The 18,490-nt window shown below is 46.1% G+C and overlaps 1 long non-coding RNA gene across 1 annotated transcript; it reads left to right on the top strand.

Annotated features, from left to right (window-relative positions):
- Window positions 1-4,811: 4,811 nt before the first annotated feature.
- On the top strand, window positions 4,812-17,751 carry LOC311600110. The gene is made up of 4 exons (XR_014780150.1): window positions 4,812-5,054; window positions 5,806-5,959; window positions 10,578-10,722; window positions 17,247-17,751. It is a non-coding gene; the product is annotated as an uncharacterized lncRNA (long non-coding RNA).
- Window positions 17,752-18,490: the final 739 nt, after the last annotated feature.

Here is an 18,490-nt window from a genome sequence, read left to right as displayed (position 1 = left end):
CCTCAACCTCAACTCCACTCTGCCTTTTGAACTCACTTCAAAGATCTTGCCCTGACCTCACAGGTCCTAAATCATCCCTATGGCCTGGGTCATCTCAGAGCCTCAGCACACCCCAGCTTGGACTCTGGTGAACCGTGTGTTTCAGTCTCCTAGCTTCTTTCTACCTGTGTTTAAGGTCACCTTCTAGTTTGCATCCTGGACCTTGAGTTCCTTCCTGGAATAAGACTTTACCCTGTACCAGACACCTCCCGTTCTCTCCTGAGTACACACCAGCTGCCTTGTTTTTTCTTGTGGTTTTGTTTTTGTTTTTAGGGGGGTGTTTTTCCCCCCGTCTTTTCATGTTTTTCAATCATGCCTGTAAATTTTAACCTTCTGCCTAGGATTTGGGCAGCATCTGGTGTGTCCTCAGAAGCCAATAAATATTCAATATGGCCCTAATGATCATCCTTTATTCTTTGTTTTTTACCTGAATGGAACTGAGCCACTGTCTTGAATATGCAGCTCTCTATAATGTCAAAAGTAAATTTTAATCCCTGTCCCTGTTGCACGACATGTACGAAGGCCTATTTCATCAGGCAGAGGGGCCTCTGGGGCCATGTTACCTTGGTGATTTCACTCTGGCTGGTTGGTTCTAGTTCCTTGGTTTTCAGCCCGGGAGTTTGCTATTCACAGCTTCCGTGTTGATTAGACCCGGGGATGCTGACTCACGCCTTTGGAGCCCAGATGAGGCCGATGATAAAATCAGAATGCGAATTTATTAATTTACATCATGGCATGTAACTGTTTAATGGCTTGGAGCCTCACGTCGGCCTGAACAGTACACTCACAGTACATTCTCTCCCTGTAGGCAAGATACATGGGCAGCCAAATTATAATCAGAAGGTTGCTTAGTGAGCAGGCGTTGGAGCAAGGAAAGTTAATTACAGTCTATGATTAGAATTTTTAATGGCACCCAGCTCTAATAGAATGATATGTCTACTTCTATAACCAGAACACACCTGCCAGCTGGTCACTGGTGTTGGGTAGTAAGGGCTGCTACAAATGAGACAGCTTTGTAGTCGCTACAATGCTTGCCTCTGTGACCCACCTGCAACCTGGCTCCGTTTCTGGCCACTGTCCTCAGATTAAAAATTTCCTTTGGATTCCTTAAGGGGTTTTCTTAAGCAGGGCATGAAGAACCATATTAAAAAACAAACCAAAACCAAAACCAAAACCAAACCAAAATGACATGTGCGACTAGAATAAAACCAGGGACGTTAGTTCTTCAGAAGCCACTTGGCAAAGCAAGCTCTAAGCCAAGAACGCAGCACTCACAGCCCGCAGGACAGAGGACGTGTGCAGGCCTGCAGAGCAGAAAGAGCACAAGTGACCGGGCGGGAAAACTGGGCAAGTTATTTGAGTAATCATATCGTGCGGGAGGAAGGAAGTATGTGTGACACACTTATTTATGGAGGGGTGATGAGTGACTGAGGTGTTCAGAAGAAGGGTGCCACTCTGTGCTCATTCAGTTGACAAAAATGGAAGCACTGGAACGGATGTGAACGGGAGAGTGTCGCGCACGTTCTCAGGGGGCCAGATGGGGGTAGCACATCCACTAATGTGGAAAACATTACCTCACCATCTCCTGAAGCTTATGGCTTATGGTCCAGCTACTTCCACTCCGGAAGCCAACCTGAGAGAGTCAATGGGCGATGTACGTAAGGAGGGTCACAGACACACTGCGTATCACAGCGAAGGCCCAGGAATGACTTGAGAGACCATCAGTGTGAACACTGGTAAATCAAGCGTGGCGTGGCCACATACTGAAACCTTGTATGTCAATCAAAATGTATTACGGTCTCTCTCTCTCTCTCTCTCTCTCTCTCTCTCTCTCTCTCTCTCTCTTTTAAGGGAGTTAAAACTGCAAACCCACACAGATATACACACGGACAGACAGACGTGCATACACAATGTGTGTATTTATAAGGAAGACATATAAATTTTGATAAAACTATTTCAGGGAAGACATAGCTGATCTAGTCCGACCCCTTAGATGCTGTGAACATTCATTGCCAATGGTTCAAATCTCCCTTCCTTTCTTCTTAAAAAACAAAACAAAACACCACATTTATTTAGTTATTTTCTCTACTCACTACCCCCTCTGTGAACTTTCATGCAGGTCAGAGAACAACTTCAAGGAGTCAGTTCTCGCCTTCTGCCATGTGGGCTCTGGGTCCTAGGCACGGTAGCAAGTACCTTCACCCACAGAGCCATCTGGCTGGCTCAAGTCTTACGCCCCTTGACATTGACCCAATAAGGCCTGTGTTGGTTAAGAAGCTATGTCTTTCCCCCCTTATCCTTCCTCTCCAATGTAGCGTTTGACTCTCTGGGTCAAGGGTACAAAGAGCCAATTCTTTGCCTCAAGGTGGAGCCAATACTTGGGCACCGATGTGCTCTAAATGTCCTGATGGGTCAGGAAGAGGCTCACTGACAACAGACTCAGGCAAGTCATCCTGGCTTAGTTCCCCTTCCCCCTTTCACTTCCATGGTCTTTGGAGAGCATGACTTACAAAAGACTCCGCAGGCTCTGCTTCCAGGGGCATGGCTTAGGACAACAGGAAGAGAACCCAGCCCCTCAATGATGATTAGCACAGTTGGGGAGGCAGGGGGAAACATAGGGCCTCAGATAAAGCCCCATACCAATGAGTGTGCCATTCCTGTGGACCTGAATCCACTTTAAAAGATTGCATAAGGATAGGAATTTTAATTTTAAAATGTTCTTGTATATCATGAATTTTTTGCGTGTCTATTAGTGCTGGGGACGGTTTCAGGTGCTGCATTGCAACAGCAAATGAGAACAGAGTGTTCACCTGTGTGAAAACTTGTGGATGAAGAGGCAGGAAGCACCTGAGTTAGCAGAGAAATTAAGAAGTTCATTTGGGTAAACAATAATAAATAAGACAGACGGCGTTAAGGAGGGTGATGGATGATAATGGAGCTCTCTAGACGGAAGAAACTAGAGGAGACAGCATTTGGGCGCTTGCTTTAAAATGTTCTTAACACTGCTCTTTGTCTCCTTCCCCGAGCCACGTGAACAGGGGGAGTTAGATTTAATTTTCTACAGTTTAAGGAGGGAAAAGTCTCAAGGGCTGTGTGTTTCTTGTCTTAGATGAGTAATTAATATGTTCTGTTTCTAAATGAAAACCCCACAGAAAAAGAAAATCGCAACTATCATAAGCCTGCACAGATACAACTAAAATTTCTGAAAGGCATGTAAGTAGGAAAGGCCTCTGTACCTCATCAGGCCAATGTCCATGGCATTTTCCACCCATAAGGGATGTCAATGAGAGTAGAAAGGGGCTAGCTCAATCACCGTGGTTCTTGTGGTGTGTGCTCACGTACCAAGGGCACATGTGCGTGTCAAGGCTAGCCCACAACCTCGGGTATTTTCACCTAGGCTTAAATTTTGCTTTTTACGTGTGTGTGTGTCTGTTTGTGTGTGTCTGTTTGTGTGTGTGTGTGTGTGTGTGTAGGTCAGAGGACAGTTTGCAGGAATGGGCACCTAAGGATTGAACTGGGAGTAGATGGCCTTTCCTGCTGAGCTTTGTTTCGGACCACCATGAATTGGGGCTGGCCAGTTCAGCTAGGCAGGCTAGCCAGCGACCCCCAGCGATCCGCTTGTCTCTGCCTCTTCAGTGCTGGGGTTGCAAGCATTTGCTGCCATGGGTTCTGCAGATGGGATTCAGGTGCTGGTGTCTGTGTGGGAATCACTCTGTAGACTGAGCCGGCTCGCAGGCCTGAGTTCTTTCTCTTCAGAGTCGGTTTGTATGTGGAGGTGTGTGGTGGCGGGTGGGCAGGACTCTAAACTATCTCCAGGTTTTACTCTTGGTTCTCTCGGGACCCAGAGAAGTCACTGAAGAAAGACGGCAGCCTGAGGCGGCTGTGGTATTCGCTGCTGCCTGTGTGCTGCCCGCTTGAAACCGAGCCACTCACGGAACTGTAGCACCAGGCAGCACATTGCTTACTTCAGCCTTCTAGTCACAGAAGGGGGCCAGCAACAGAATGGCCAAGCTCCTTCAGCTATGTGACCTTTCACCCTGACGTGCTCTCAGGGAGTGCTGGAGATAAGTCCAGGGCCCTGTGTCTGCCAGGCAAGTGCTCTTCTCCTGAACTAGGCAGAGTTCCGCCCATTTTGTTTTGTTCTGTCTTTTGAGACAGGGTCTCACTGTGTAGTCCTCGCTGGTCTGAAACTTGCTATGTAAGACTGGGCTGGCCTCAACTCAGAGATCCATCTGCCTTTGCCTTCCAAGTGCTATGATTACGCGTGTACACCACCGCGACTGGCTTTTTATCTATGAATCGTGAATAGCGTCACTTTGAGCAGTGACTTAACAAGAGAACCAAATGAACTAATGAAGTATGTTATACCTTCTGTGGCAGCAGGGACATCCAGTATGTGTGAGAGCGACTCCTCCTGTCAGCTGGTGGAACTTCATCTATAAGTCACGTCCCTGGCATTTGCTTTATATTTGGAGTCTTGCTTGCTTGAGGTTTACGACACTGAAAGAGAAGATCTCAGTTGTTTACAGAAAGGCACAGTGGAGTTCAAAGTCACTTACAGTGTTGTTGGGTTTTAAAATATTGGGTCTTCCCTTCCCATTCACCCCCCCCCCCCAACAGTTTTTATAGAAAGCTACACAAAGAACCATTGTCTGGAATCTCCTCAGGTCTGTCTTCCCACACAGCCCTGTCAAAGCCCATGTGGTCACCTCTGGAGTCACGCAGGTCCTGGGAAAGCTCTGATCTATATCTGTCCTAGGTCAAGCTGAGGACGTGTTGCAACTCTGGACCGTCCTATGGAGGCCATACGTCTCTCTTCTGCGTCTTCACAAAGACCAACAAACAAGGCAGCCTCACTGGCGTCATTATCACCGTCAGCATCCTTATCTTTCCGTGCGATGAACTCTGGAATGTCGCCAACTCAGGCAGCTTGTAAAATACATTTCCTCCACTGTTTGCATTGAGCCTTAAATCATGAACACCAGCTGTTTTGTGTATTTGAAATAAAGCTCCAGGTGTGTTGCCCCCCCCCCTCCCCCGCACAGAGGGAGCACGGGCGGCTTCCCCCACCTCCTCTGGGTTATCTATGGGTGCTGCGGTGCAGCTGGACAATTTACTCCTTTAATGCTGAAAGGGAATCTTGTGCTCCCCCCCTCACCTCCCCTGTCACCCCAACCTGGACTTCGGCAAGGCCCTGCTCTGCACCTAGTAAATATCTGTAGGTTTGGTTTGCTACAGGCGGCCAGTCAGCAACCGCACAAGCCGTAGTTTCAACAAGTTAGGACATCAGGGGAAAGAGTGCATTTCCCCAACAAAAATGATAAGTAGAATTCTGGGAAAGAGGTTGGAATGCATGTCCCTAAGTTCCGAGGGAGACAGAGCATAAATTAAGCATGGGGCCAGAAGGAAGGCTCAATATTGTTTAAGTTGTTTGCAGTTTTCCAGTGATTTATAGTTGTCAAATGCTTTATAGATATTGGATAATTAAATTATTACAACCACCTGGTGATGTATGCAGGCTGAATGCTATTACAGCCCCCCTCCTTAGTAGGAGAGGAAGAGAGGCAGAGGGCTGGGGGTGAAAGCATATTACGCTCAGAAACGAAGCTGTTTCCCAGGTCTTTGGCGAGAAAGCGGAGCCCAGCAGGATGCTTCTAACGTTGTTCTTGCCCTTGGATGCCTTTGACATGTGCACGGTCCCACTAACGTCACAGCCTTGCATTATCTGCCTGCCCTTTGACACCTGTTGTCTCTTCATGTTTGCAGACAGGAGAGGGCATTTGTGAAGAAGCCCGAGCCGGGGCCTCCGTCACCGGCTGCCGTTGCTAAGTGATGGAGCAGTACTGATTGGGGGCCACGGCCCCCTTATGCCCTTCCTGATGCGTGTGCCTGTGCTCGAGGTTTTCTTCCGTGGGAAACCGTGAGTAATGCCTTCAATGTGGAGCATTTGGTACGGGCTGACGGCTACCGGGTTCACGCTTGAGGGGCCTCATGTGCTCGCATATGGCGGGCACAGCCTGGAGAACCACCTGCCTCATCAGTCTATCTCACCCTTGGGTGATAAATTGTCCACTCCTGTCAACAAGCAAATAGACACATTCTGTTTCAATATTTAAACAATTTGGCCTAGACTTAAAAAGCCCATTAACGAAGCGCTAGAGCTTCAAGGCAAGGCCACAGTTTTGTGTGGTTGGGATCCTCAACACATAATGGCACACCATTAAAAAGAAAAAAAAACCCCAAAATCAACACTGAGCAGACATGCACAGCTGTGTCAATCTCACATCTGGAAGTCCGGTGTCTTCTTTCCATTTAGCTAACTGGCTGTGACCATCTTGTCACTCAGCTCTGAACCCCTGACATGGTTTTGCACTTTAAATTTTTTATGGCATTTGTTTATTTATTGGGGAGGGCAGCCTGAGTGTGCTGCTGCACATGTAGAAATCAGAGGCCAATTTACAGAAGTCAGCTCTCCCCTTCCACCATGTGGGGTACGGCTCTTAGACTCAGGCCATCAGGCTTGTGGCAGCAGCCTTTACCTGCTGAGCTGTCTATTCTCTTTTGATGGATGGGAAAAACACAGAGGTCGGGAAAGCAAAGACTTTCTGTTTCAATTTCAGTACACATATTAGAAAACCCAGGAGAAGCCAGGTCCTGTGAGAAAAGATGACCTGTCTCTGCATTGTGAAGCGATTTTTCTAAAATGTTCCCAAGGCAGCTGGTGAGTGGACAGGTATTAACTTGGTTAAGGAGGCTTGTCAAAGAACATTCCCGGGCCTCTCTCGCTCTGTCACAGGGCCATCACCGGGATAAATATCTTACGAGCGTGTCTCTCTCTATGTGCCTGGGTTTCCTGGCACATGGCTTCTGTGGAGGAGAGTTTTCAGTCACTTGGGAAAAAGTGAGGAAAAGACATTTGTTCCTGCTGGAAGGGAACAGACTCCCAGGCTGGGAAAGGCCTGTCAGTGAGCAGTGTTGGCCTGGGAAAGGCTGCAGACAGGAAGGAGGTCTAGGGGCCAGCCTTCCCAGGGACCAATGGTACCATGACCTTGGGCATGAAACTGGGACCCAGGGAGGGAAGGGTGCAGGCCGAGTCCTCTCCTTCCTGAGAGGGGAAATGAAACACCTGGCAGAGGCGGCCGTTTTTCTCATGGGCATGCCTGATGAAGCCTTTTCTTCAGCAACACCAAGATTTTATTTTGAATCCAAAGTTTACATCCTTCCTCAGATGCTGCCATCAATACTTAAGCAACGCAAGACCTAAAGTAAAATTTTTTCTTAAGATTTAATGTCCGAAATTCTACATCTTTAAAAAAAAAATTTACTCTGTGTGTGTGTGCACAATTGCATGCATGTGTATGTCCGTGCATGTGTGTGTGTGTATCTGTGTGTGCCTATGTGTGTGTATCTGTGTGTGTCTGTGTGTGTGTATCTGTGTGTGCGTGTGTCTGTGTGTGTGTGTGTCTGTGTGTGTCTCTGTGTGTGTCTGTGTGTGCCTCTGTGTGTGTCTGTGTGTCTAAGGACAGCTTTCAGGCGTTAGTTTTCATCTTCCCCTGAGGGTTGTAGGGACTGAACTCAGGCGAGCTCATTATCAGCTGAACCATCTTGCCGGCCCTACACCTCTGTCCTCAGCCCAACACGCATGAGGCTCAAAGGTCTCTTTGTCTCAATGCCCATGAAATTTCTGTGGGCCTGTGAAGGACAGGCTCACTCTCGCTGCTAGAACCAGATTCCAGCAAGGCTGCCTTCCCCTCTCACACACAGCCCATGTGTGGACACAGCTCCAGAGAGGGTAAGACTCAGACCTTCAGAGGCAGGCGACAAGAAGGCCAGCGAGGGGAAACCTTCGGTTCCAAATGGGTTGGTGCAGCCTGGCGACACCAGAGACCCCGACCCACTCCAGTTATTCTGAGTCAGAATCTGCATGGATTGCAATTCCCAAATGATTTAAATATGTAGCAAGGTTTGGGACACACTGAGAACCCGCCCCCCCTCCTGCCCCCACACTGTTGCTCATTATACTGTTTGCTGGGACGGATTACCTTTTCTTTACTTAGGCTTTCCATTAGAGTCTTGTTGGGGGATTCCAGCAGACTGCTGAAGCTTGGGGGTCTACATCCCTCAGTGAAAACAGAACCTTTGAATCCCAGCTTTATAAAAATCTGCTAGCGCTACGTGGCTGAAGTTGAGCACCGCTGTTTTCAAACCAGTTTCCAGGCAGTTTCTCCAGTGTTTAGACATCCATCGAGAGACACTCCCCTGTGGATCCTTTACATTTCTGCACATCCACGCTGTCTTTTCAAGGATGCTAGAGCAATAAACAGCCCTGGAAGCCGGAGATAATGTTTCCCTCTGGAGTGAAGGGCTGATTTATTTACTGTCCAGTATAATAAAAATAATGTCTGTTTCTGAAGCAAAGGACGAGTGGGTTCACTGCCTATTACAAAAGTTCAGGGTCTTTGGGTTTCAGCCCTGACATGTGACAGGGTTAGAGACCTGCCTCTCTTGCTTTATCAACAAGCAAAAAGCTGAATAAACTGAAAATCAATGACATTTTTGGACATACCAGAGAACTGAGGTCAGAGGGCAAACTGATGCCCTGGGACCTGGAGAGAGAGTGCTTCCAGAGTCACAGGCATGATCTCTTTAGCAAAAGCAGAAGCCATCATGGACAGGACGCTTTGCCTTGCATAGTGGTTTAGACAAGGTTAGAGGTTGAGGGCAGACTTGCATGACTGTGAGAGATCCCAGGAACGTACCATCTCAATCTCCCTCTTTGTGTTCTTTGCTTTGTTTTGTTTTTTATGGGTCTTATCTCCAGAACCTCACTAAGGTCTCCTGGTAATGAACCAAGAAAACTTTCCCGTTGTGTCAGACAGGGGAAGAGAGAGGCAACCATTTTGAAACATGCCCAGCATGCTTTCCATAGCAAAGCCCCACTCTGTAGAACGTTCCAACATAAAGAACTGACATGTGAGGCTGGCAAGATGGCTCAGTGGTAAAGGGCACTGTCTGTTCTTCCAGAAGACCTGGGTTCGATTCCCAGTACCCACATGGTGCCTCACAGCTGTCTGTAACTCCAGACCTGAGAGATTTCACGCTCGAAAGCACCAGGCACACAATGATACATAGATGTACATGCAGGCAAAATGCTCACGAACATTTAAAAATTAAAAAAAAAAAAAAGAGAACGGACATAATGTGTAAGGTGATGAACGAGTGACTCTGACTTAATCATTGCACATGGATTCCATATGTCAAAGTACCATTCCCCATCTCCCATGACGAGATGCAGTGACCACATGCCAACCTAAAAATAGCCTTCCCTAAGTGCTGAGTGAGACCTCCAAGGCTTTATCTGACTTTGGGGGAGAGACATGACCAAATCCAGGCTACTCTAGTCTTCTTCTCTCACCTCAGGGAGAGAAGAGGAAAAAGAAAAGCTAGTCCAGGACTTCATCAAGACTCCTATTTAATCCTAAAACAATAGAGCATTTTCTTGCCCTCATATCTTTTTAAAATTAATTAATTATTTATACAGTATTCTGCCTACAGGTCAGAAGAGAGCACCAGACCCCATTATAGATGGTTGTGAGCCACCCTGAGGTTGCTGGGAATTGAACTCAGGACCTTTGGAAGAACAGGGAGCGCTCTTAACCTCTGAGCCATCTCTCCAGCCCTATATATTTTTTAATCTATACAGTTTGATATTTTACAATTTTTAAAAGTATAATATACACGTAGTTGGAACACTAGAAGGGACAGAAAGACCAGAGCAGAAGAAAACTTAGAAATAATGTGGCTGAGAATTTTCACAAATTAGTATCATAAACACCATGCCTATGCCTAAAGACACCATACTCTGTCTCCAAAAGCAAAGACGTCAAGAGCGGAACCCATGTTACACAGAACCAAGAACAAGAAAGGCTTAGATGTTTCGTTAGAAGCTATGCAAGCAAGAAGAGTTGAGTGAAATATTTACAGTGTTGAAAGAAAAGCCCGCTGTTCTAGAATTCTATATCCAGTGAGAGCATCCTTCAAGACTGAAGGATCAATACTTCCTCATACAAACAAAATCTGAGGCCATTCATCCCAGAAAACTCACTCTGCAAGCAATATTAAAAAGAGATGATTCAGGGCATAGGGAATGATGTAGGTTGGACATTCAGATTATATAAAGCAAGGGAAGGAGAAAGGAGTCACTGAAGGAAAAAAAAAATCAAAAGACTTCTTTTTCTCATTCTTAATTTACCTAAAGGATCACTGCTTAGAAAAATGGCGGTGTGATGTGACTCTAGCATATGAAGTAATGAGTGAATTTAGCAGCCGTATAAAGGGCAGGAGGGAGCCAGGCATCACCAGTCACAGGGCACCTGCTCGGTAGCTTTGTGTCATTTGAAAGAGTATTATAAACTAGAGGCAATTACAGATGGAGCATGATACAATACATAAGGTAAAACCTGACAGAACCACGAGGAAAACCCAAGTCTACTATTACAGTTGGAGACTTGAAAAGCTCATCTTTTGCTAATTTATAGGTGACCCAAGCAGAATATCTGTAAAAATATGGTTGCTCTGCAAAGTGCCATCCACCAGCTTGGTATCATCTGCATTTATGGACTAATCTATGCAACAGCAACTGGGTGTGCATTCTTCCTGAGACCCCATGGGATACACACTAAGGTAGGTACATCCTGGGCCATAGAAACATCAAAAAGTTTATAAGAATGCAAATCATGAAAGGTCTTAGGTTCTCTAGGCTCCTGATCTCTCGGGCTCAGTGGCCCAAGTGTTGATCTCTGAGTCAGGGTTTGTGTGTCTTCTGCTGGCATCTGTCAAACTGTGTCAACTAACTTTACACATGTGTGTGGATGTTCGGGCATGTGTGTGGAGGACAGAGGTTGATGCTGGGTAACTTTCTCAGTTGCTTTACACCTTATTAGTGGTGGTGGTGGTGGTGGGCCAGCAGGGCTTTTTTGCTGAACCTAGGTCTCATGGATTCTGTTGGGCCAGCCAGTTTACTCATGGATCTCCCTACCTGGGCCCTCCCAGCACTGGGGTTACATGAACGCTGTCATGCTTGGGCATTTACATTGCTGCTGGGGAGCTAGCTTCAGTCTTCATCTGACACAGCAGGCATTTTACCGACTGACACATTTCCCCAGCCCTGTTTTGATTTATTCCTATGTCTATGTTTATGCATGTGCCATGGAAGGCAGGTAACAACCTCAGAAAGCCATCCACCTCAGTTTTACACAGTTGTCTCTCACTGACTGGGTGAGCAGGCTGAGCTGGCTGGCCAGCAAGCTTTGGGGACACACTTGTCTCCCAGCACTTGGGGTTACAGTCCAGGCTACCGTGCTGGACATTTTGAATGTGGGTGCTGGGGTCGGACTCAGGTCCTCAGGCTTGCAAGATAAACTTCCCTTCCCGGACAGCTGTTGCCTCGGCCTCCCTTCGAAGTGCTTGACTACACGTTGCATAGTTTTCACTTCTCACCTATCTAAGTCACTCAGGCACCTGGACTGATCCAGTGGGCATCCAAGGGAGGCTAATAATTTGCCTCCAGTACGTTGGTTTCATTATTATTTTGGTTGCACCAAGGTTATCAAAGCTATTTAGCTGATAATAAACCCCAGCCTTCCATTTCCCACTAATCTGTAGAAGGCACACAGAAACCCTGCTGTGTAGACAGAGACAAGGAAGGTGAGGAGTCAGACTGGCAGTCCCCCCACCCCCCACTCCACCCGCACCCCCATTCCCACCCCAGGTCTTTCCACTCTTGTATAAAAGTTGGCTTTGTTCAGGAGGCTGAGTGCAGCACACACAGGCAGTGCTGCTGTGTAATTTATGTTAGTCAGGCCCAGCCTGAAGCCGACATGACCCCAGCAGGGGGGTTGAAAATTATTGATCCCAAAGGCCTGCCTTGGGGTAAGGTGTTTGGCTCTACGTGACAAGGAACAGCCAAGAAATTCCCAAGCAGACGCCAAGCTCCAGAGGCAGACACTTGCTCCTGAGTCTGCTTAGTATTTTTTTTTCCCATAGTACAACAACTTCAAGGACAGTGAAGTCCCCCAATGCCATCAACATTTATTTAACAAAGAAGCAATTAAAAACCAGACCCTACCACCCAGCACCGTTCGAGAGCTCTTTCTAGAAACAAAGAAATAACAGTGTGAAGGTTTTCAAAATTAACTGATGCTCCATTAGACCACACTTCACTTGGTTTTTTTTTAACGCTGCATTCCTATAATTTAAAAAATTAGCATGTCACACCCAACCTGTATAATTACATAGCTTAGAGATTCTGCACAAATATCACTGTATTCACATTTCATATTTTTATAGAACGTAAAGGAAAACTGTGGTTGAAAAGGATGAGGTTAAAAAATGCGTGCGGAAGTCTTGATTCTTTACCCCTGCAGGAGTGAATGCCTCACTTTGGAGGCCCCTGAATTAGAGAGTGCTCGCCCTTAGCTCTGACTCACACACACCGTCTGCTAGGTTTGCTTTAGTCTTATAAATGAACGCCGGTTCTTCGACTAGATCACAGCTGGCGCGGTCTAGCCTGTACATGTGTAGTATAGCCTTTGGTCTAAGAATGTTAGCTCGTTCTACAGTGGCCCTTAGCTGGATCCTGGGTAACCAGACGCCTCCCTGTCCCTCAGGCCGCAGGGTGGCAAGAGCTGTGGCACAGGGGCTCCAGTTCAGAGACTGATGGAGTGGGTTAGAACTGGGGCTCCCTTGGTGGGTACTGGGGCCAGCTACAAGGGCAGCAGGCTTAGAAAAGTTGAGAGAGAACAGCTAGGTGCCTTGATGGAGGCAGTCACGTGGCAGAGGGTTGTCTAAGAGCCTGTCATCAACGGCTGACAGGGACAGTGGTCCTGGTGAAAGCGGGTGGGTGCGTAGGGGTGCAGGATGGTGATGCTGGAAAGGTTACACCTAAGGACGACCTCAGGTGGGGCCTCAGGCTGTGGGAGTTAGACTGGGGTCTAGTAACTAAAAATGGAGATGTAGGACTTACAGAGCTCTGAGTGACAGGTGCGAAAAGAGAGGCGGGGCCCTGGGAGAGGTCCAGGAACTGGGAGGGTTTTCCCTAAGATTGAAGAGGGTCACTGCAGTCCATGAAAGGACAGAACAGGCAACAGCTAGGTCCCAGGCTGTGGTCTGCTCTATACACGTGAGTCCTGAGGTTAAACAGAGGAGCGAGCGAGCCTATGGCGGGGGGTGGGGTGGGGTGGGGTGGGGGGTGGGGGTGGGGTGGGGGCTTAGCTCTCTATTGTCAGCCACCCAGAAAGAACTCAAGTGTGTGGTAGGTGGTGACAGGGGTCCTAAGATATGATTAGCTAAACAGGGAGAAATGGTTAGTGGCTACAGTTTTCACTAGACGGTGAGAAACGCTGTGTGGAATTCTGAGCGAGGAAGATTTTTCTAGGGCCCCAGGTCTCTGGCAGTATTAGCCCACCTTCTGGTAGCTTGTTGTTTTTTGTGGATATTCCATATTTAATTCCCTCTGAAAGCACATCTTTTGAGTAGTTCTGGGAGGTAGAGTAAACCTGTGTTGTTGTTTGTTTGGTTTTTTCCCAGTTAATCCAGTCACATTTGAGTGTGCCTGGGTGGGAGTGAGGAGGGAGTGTCTGCTGTTTTACAGACCTATGGAAAATTCACTTGTTAATCAAAGAATCCCATGCAAACAGTGGCACGATTCTGCCCTTCTGTTGTTTTAAAGATTACAGTTGACGTATTTATTTCTGTAGAGCACCCAAAGGGGACTTGTGGAGATTAAACATAATGTAGTCTGGGAGTTATTCTTTGTGAGCATTGAGGCACCTCATGGATCTTGGAGACCCTCAGGGTGGTCACCGCAGTCAGAAGTGGGGATTGGTGCCTTTAATGACAGGGATTCAGGGCTAGCCAGCATCAGGTTACCTGGTGCCTGCCTACCTTTGCCTTGGCTACTTAACTCCTTCTCACCTTATCTAGAGGTTCAAATGCCCACTGGCTGTTCTTTTTTTTTTTTCCCCATTTTCTTCTAAGTGTATAGTTAAAAATTATATATAACGTTGCAGCATTTTCTGTAAGATATTCACCCATTCATTTAAAAATCTATCAGACACACACGGGCTGGTTTTATGTTCCATGTTCAATTTGGCCTAAGAACAAAACCCAACATTTACCAAAGAGCTTCACAATCCCTCAAATACATCCCCTCCCTGCCCCAGACAAAACCACCAACCCGTGCTATTGATTTCCTTGCTTTTCCTCTTAATTATCACATAGGTCCACATTTTTAAGCAAGCTATTGTTTTGGGGGCCCCTGTAAATAGAAACAAACATTCTCTGACTTTGCCTCTTCACTTTACAGTTCTGAGGTTCGTCCATTGGGTGCATGCCCCTGGTACTGGCTTGTTTCCATTTCTTTGTTTTTGCTTTTGACACAGGGCCTCACTATGTAGTCCCGGCTGCCAGGTCCTCCTGTCTCTGCCTCCCAAGTGCAGGGATTGCAAGTGCGCCACTACACCCGGCAGCACATGCAGTACGTTTTCTACCTTACTAGCTAATGCTATGCCTCCAAGAAAGGACATTTCCTACGTGTTAGGGACAGAGGCCAGAGCCCCGTACATGGCTTGGCTACTGAGGTATATTTCCCCTCCCCATTTCTACCAATCTCTGACATTTTTCACTTTAAACTCTACCAGGTGCAGATGAGCAGTTGCATGCTCCATATCTATTTTTTGTTAACTCTTAGCATTGACTGAGTTTTTTTTTTTTTTTAACTAATTTGCTGGTATGTCACAGTAATTTCATTGTGGTTTTAACTTACTTGTATCTGGCTGAATTTTGTACAGATATAGACCATTTATGAGCACCTTTTTGTAACATAACCTCTCATTAGAAAATAATTCATAGAAATTGATTCACATGTGTTCTTTATGTAATCCGGGATATTAATTCTTCACCAGTTTTATATGTTGCAGATATGCCCTCCCAGTTGTTAATTTAGAATCTTAAAAACAGATGTCCTTGCTTTCTTTGAGATATGGTCTTGCTAAGTGTCCCAAGCTGGCCTCCAACACACTGTGGCGCTCAGGCTGGCATTGACCTTGTGGGCTTTTCTACACCAACTTCCTGAGTCACAGGATTATAGGTGAGCCCCACTGTGCTAGACTTAGACCATTTTCACTTATTTTTATTTTAAGATTAGAGTAATTTTTTTGTTTTTGTTTTTTGCTTTTCGAGACAGGGTTTCTCTGTGTAGCCTTGGCTGCCCTGGACTCGCTTTGTAGACCAGGTTGGCCTCCAACTCGCAGCGATCTACTTGCCTCTGCCTCCTGAGTGCTGGGATTAAAGGTGTGTGCCACCATGCCTGGCTCTTACATTTAAATTTTATTTTATATTTAAAAATTATTTATTTTATCTTATGTGTATTGGCATTTTGCCTGCATGTATGTCTGTGGGTGTCAGATATTGGAGTTGTTATAGACAGTTGTGAGCTGCCATATGGGTGCTGGGAATTGAACCAGGGTCCTCTGGAAGAGCAGTCAATACTCTTAAGCACTGAGCTATCTCTCCAGCCCCTTAAATTTTACTTTGAGATAAGCTGTCACTACATATGCCAGACTGTCCACCAACTTGGGATTCTCCTGCCTCAGCCTCAAGAGTGGTGGAATTACAATAGTTTGCACCATGCCTGGCAATCGTTTTTTGTCTGTCTGTCTGTCTGTCTGTCTGTCTGTCTGTCTGTCTCCCTGTCTCCCCCTCTCCTCTCAGAGATGGAGGTCTCCATATGTCGCCCTGCCTGGCCTTAAGCAATCTCCCTGCTTGAGCACCCTGAGACTGTAGTGCTAGGTAAAACCAGCGAGAGATCCCTCATGTTTACCCATCTTTCCCTTTATACAAACCTTTATTTTATTTTGCTTCTTGTGTTTTATTTTAAAAAAGCTATTTCTTACCCCAGGGTTATATGTAAAAAAACAAAGCCAAAACCCCAAAAAGCAACTCTCCATGTTGCCTTCTGGAAGCTTTATAGTTTTGCCTTTACATCTAAGAATTTTAATCTACTCGGAATTGATTTTTGTATGTGGTATAATAGAGATTTAATTTCATTTTCCCATATAGATCTCTGATAGTTCCGGCCATCCATTGTCTAGTCTGTCTGCTCCACATTGATCTGCTGGGTCCTGTCTAGAAAGACGAAGCTCCCCAGTGTGCCTGGGCTTCTTTCTGTGCCTTTGTATGATCTATTTGGCTCTCTATCACCTTGCTCAGCAATGAGAGACTCGGTGTGCCTTCCATCTTCAGGGTCACATGACTTTTCTTATAATTTTTGTTTTTTTCCAAGTACAGTTTATCAGCTTATTAAATTTTGTGTAACACATTAGGCTTTTGGGTGAAAGGAAATACATTGACTCTCTGGATACCGGTGTATTTAAGTTTATTTGTTTGTTTTTTGAGACAGGGTTTCTCTGTGTAGCCTTGGCTGTGCTGAACTTGCTTTGTAGACCAGGCTGGCCTAGAACTCACAGCGATCCACTTGCCTCTGCCTCCCGAGTGCTGGGATTACAGGCATGCACCACCAAGCTTGACATCAGATTTAAGTTTAAATACGAAGAAATACAGCTGTCCTGGTGGATTAGGCCTTGCAAACAGACTATTGGGAGCTGAGGCAGGAGGATCACACATTCAAAGGTTGCCTGGTCAGTTTCATTTTCTTTAGTGGTACAGCCAACTGTGAAAGTCATTGGGAAGAGGAAAAGATGCAGAGAGAAAGAGGGTGACTGATGATAGAGGTGGGTGTGTGGCCATAAGCACAATATACCGTATAAATGTATGCGACTGTGGGGCAAAAAGGACATATAGCTCAGTGCTAGAGAAAGGACAAATAATTTGGTTAGCTGAGTTTGAATAAATATCAACTAGAATTACAAATGAAAAAGTAAGCACCCTGTTTTGTTATTGATAAAATAGGATTGATCATAAGAAACAGCATGAGTTTTCTGTGCCACCAAAGCTTATTAGATAGTGTGGCCCAACTGTACAATGAATGCGTCTTGATTCTGAAAGTTTTGAAACATGGGGACATTTGTTTTGGGATTGCTGTATTAAGTAATTGCAACTCAGTTGATCGATTAAATTACATGTTGAATTCAGTTGATGAGAAAGTTACAAATATTTGATGTAAATTAATTAGCTTGCATGTAACCCAGAAAGAGTGAAATAAGAATGTAACGAAATGGCGTGAAAAGGCCCGACACCAGCGAATCAGAAGAGACTGGAAATGAGACGATGTTTGAAAAGCACAGTGGCTGAGAAAAATCTGAAAAGAGCAGCAATTCCCAAATGCAGGGAACCAAGACAGTCTCCGCAGAACAGAGGGAAGAAGTCTGTCCACGCGCATGTTGTGATCCCTGAAGTTATAAATGATAATAAAGCTGAAGAACACGAAAAGCAAAGAGGTCTCCAAAGCAATCAGAAATGAACAAAGCCTACCTGGGAGCACGGAGCAGATACGCTCATTAAACAGCAAGGTGGGAGCCAGAATCCTGCGGGCATAGCTTCAGTGTGTCGACAGAGAAAGCTTATATCAGTCGAAACTCCTTCAAGAACGAGAGTAGAACAAACCCTTTTCAAAAGAAATCAAAACAAAGGCAGGAAAAAATTTTCAACAGCATGGGAGATCACCCTACACTTTCTACGAGGAGAAGCCAGAGTTCTGAGCGCCCAGGGAAAAGGCCTGCTCGCCTCCCGCTTGTTTGCCTGGCTTTCCAGGACTGTGTGGGTCTGTAAATACTTACTTTTGTGGCACCCCAGTGGAGCATCGAGAAAGATGCTATTGAAGATGCTCTTCTATATCCGTTTGGGGCAGGATTGTTTGGGAGTTTAACTCTGCCCACTGGCAGGAAGTAAATGTCCTTCAACAAAACAATGTTTGAGTATAGTTCTGGTCAGGCATTTTCTGTTCTTAGGCCCTGTTTTCCCGGTAGCACCTGCTGGATGCTTTTCATTATTAACTAGCCCACTAGAAATGTGGCACTGTTTTAGTTCCAGCTCTCAGCAAGTGTTTGGCACACAGTAGGCACCCCAGGAGACTGTTTATTGAGTAAATGATTAACGAACCATTCATTATAGGTAAGAAGCCATTTGAACTATTTTGTTAAACACATATATGTGTTTCTACGTCAGATTCAGCCATTGGCTGTGGTACTCGGAGGGTGCCTAAATTCTCACTGAATTCTGTCGTCCAATAGTGGTACACGTTCCCTACACTGGACTGTTTAAATTGATAAAAACGAAACAGAAAATTTCCCAGGCACATCAAGGGGCCAGTTGACTGTCCTCTTGGGTGATGTGGGGGGGGGTAGGGGGGCAGGGGGGGAGTGTCAGGGGGTGGGGGTGGGCGGTGTGTAGAACGCTTCCATTATCGTAAAAAGTTCTATTGGAAGTGCTGGCG

Source organism: Acomys minous, assembly GCF_964271855.1.
Source record: "Acomys minous genome assembly, chromosome: 6".
Taxonomy (NCBI): Eukaryota; Metazoa; Chordata; class Mammalia; order Rodentia; family Muridae; genus Acomys; species Acomys minous.
This window is presented reverse-complemented; position numbering and strand designations above follow the sequence as displayed.